The sequence below is a fragment of the Nannospalax galili genome, unplaced genomic scaffold (genome assembly GCF_000622305.1).
Source record: "Nannospalax galili isolate Female #2095 unplaced genomic scaffold, S.galili_v1.0 scaffold15, whole genome shotgun sequence".
In the NCBI taxonomy this organism is placed as follows: Eukaryota; Metazoa; Chordata; class Mammalia; order Rodentia; family Spalacidae; genus Nannospalax; species Nannospalax galili.
This window is the reverse complement of record NW_008337322.1, coordinates 99,067-101,328: the sequence shown is the minus strand read 5'-3', so window position 1 is coordinate 101,328 and position 2,262 is coordinate 99,067. Positions and strand designations below refer to the sequence as shown.

Below are 2,262 nucleotides of genomic sequence, written 5' to 3'. Positions count from 1 at the left end.
CTAGGACTTTGAACATAAATGCATGTTGAATTTTGTCAAAGGCCTTCTCTGCATCTATTGAGATGACCATGTGGTTCTTCTCTTTGAGCCCATTTATATGATTTATGACATTTATTGATTTACATATATTGAACTATCCCTGCATCTCTGGGATGAAGCCAACTTGACCATGGTGGGTGATCTCTTTGATGTGTGTCTGTATGCGGTTTGCAAGTACCTTGTTGAGAATTTTTGCATCTATGTTCATTAAGGATATGGGTCTATAGTTTTCTTTTTTGGTTGTATCTACCTGGCTTTGGTGTTAGAATGATGCTGGCTTCATAGAAGGAATTTGAAAGTTCTCCTTCTGTTTCTGTCCTTTTGAATAATAGTGTTGGGTATAGATCTTCTTTAAATGTCTGGTAGAATTCTGCTGTAATTCCATCTGGTCCTGGGCTTTTTTTTTAGTCGGGAGGTTTTGTATTACTGTTTTGATTTCCTTATGTGTTTTGGGTCTGTTTATGCTGTTGATCTCTTCATGGTTTAGTTTTGGTGGTTCCCATGCTTTTAGATACCCGACCATTTCTTTTAGTTTTTCAAATTTAGTAGCATCTGGGTTTTTAAAGTATTCCCTTATGATGTCCTCGATCTCTTTGGTGTCTGTTGTGATGTTTCCCCTTTCATCTCTGATTTTGTTGATTTGGAGGTGCTCCTTCTTGCTTTTGGTTAACTGGGCTAGTAGTCTGTCAGTCTTGTTTATCTTTTCAAATAACCAGCTCTTAGATTCGTTGATTTTTTTGTATTGTTTTCTTTGTTTCTATTTCATTTGTTTCTGCTCTGATTTTTATTATTTCTTCTTGTCTGCTGGGTTTGGGTTTCATTTGTTATTGGTTTTCAAGTGTTTTATGTTTCAGTGTTAAGTCATTTATTTGTGTTCTTTCTAATTTTTTAATGTAGGCACTTAGAGGTATAAACTTCCCTCTAAGGACCGCTTTCAGCGTGTCCCAGAGGTTTTGTTGTGTTGTATTGTCCTTTTCATTTAGTTCCAGGAATACTTTTATTTCTTTCTTAATTTCTCTTTTGACCCATTCATCATTCAGGAGTGTGTTGTTTAATCTCCATGTGTTCATGTGGTGATTAGGGCATCTTCTGGTGTTGATTGTAAGCTTTATTGCATTGTGGTCTGATAGAATGCATGGAATTATTTCAGTCTTTCTGTATTTGTTGATGTTAGTTTTGTGCCCTAGTATATGGTTGATTTTGGAGAAAGTTCCATGGGGCGCTGAATAGAAAGTCTATTATTTGGTGCTTGGGTGGAATATTCAGTAGATATATTTTAGGTCCATTTGATGTGTGGTATTGTTTAAATCAGATGTCTCTTTTTTGATTCTCTGTCCTGTTGACCTGTCTAATGGAGAAAATGGGGTGTTCAAGACCCCCACTATTAATGAATTGGGATTCATCTGGGTACTGTAGTACTGTTTCTATGTAGGTGGGTGCACCAGGGTTCGGTGAATATATGTCCATGATTGTAATATCTTCTTGGTCAATTGTTCCTTTAATCAGAATGAAGTGGCCCTCTTTATCTCTTCTGATTAGTTTTAGTTTGAAGTCTATTTTGTTAGATATTAGAATTGCAACTCCTGCTTTTGTCTTAGTACCATTTGCTTGTAATATTTTTTTTCCATAGTTTCACCTTAAGGTAGTGCCTGTCCTTGAATGTGAGATGGGTTCCTTGCAAACAAGAAAAAGATAGGTTTTGTTTCTTAATCCATTCAACTAGTCTGTGTCTTTTGACTGGGGAGTTCAGTCCATTGATATTTGAAGTTATTAATGAAAGATGAGTATTGATTCCTGTTGTTTTGATTTTTGTTCACATTTTTGGTACAGCTGTGCCTTTCCACAGTTATTTCATTGAGTTTCTTTCTGTTACCCCTTGGGTATAGTCATTCCTTTCTTCCGCTCTTTGTATTGCTTCCAGAACTTTCTGAAGGGCTGGTTTCATGGACATGAATTCCTTCAGCCTATTATGTCATGAAAGATTCTTCTTTCCCCTTTTACTATAATAGACATTTTGGCTGAGTATAGTAATCTTGGTTGGCATCTGTGGTCATTTAGAACTGGGAATACTTTGGTCCAGGCTCTTCTGGCTTTCCTAGTTTGCACTGAAAAGTCAGCTGTAATTCTGATGGGTTTTCCTTTCTTTGTGACTTGTTTTTCTTTTGCAGCTTTAAGTATTGTCTCTTTGTTTTGTACATTTAGTGTCTTTACCATGATGTGCTG

General features: G+C 36.3%; 1 protein-coding gene across 4 annotated transcripts in view; it reads left to right on the top strand.

Annotated features, from left to right (window-relative positions):
- The window catches only part of Pik3c3 (phosphatidylinositol 3-kinase catalytic subunit type 3), a 98,464-nt gene that overhangs the window by 19,922 nt on the left and 76,280 nt on the right, over positions 1-2,262 (top strand). The gene's annotated exons all lie outside the window — the stretch shown is intronic.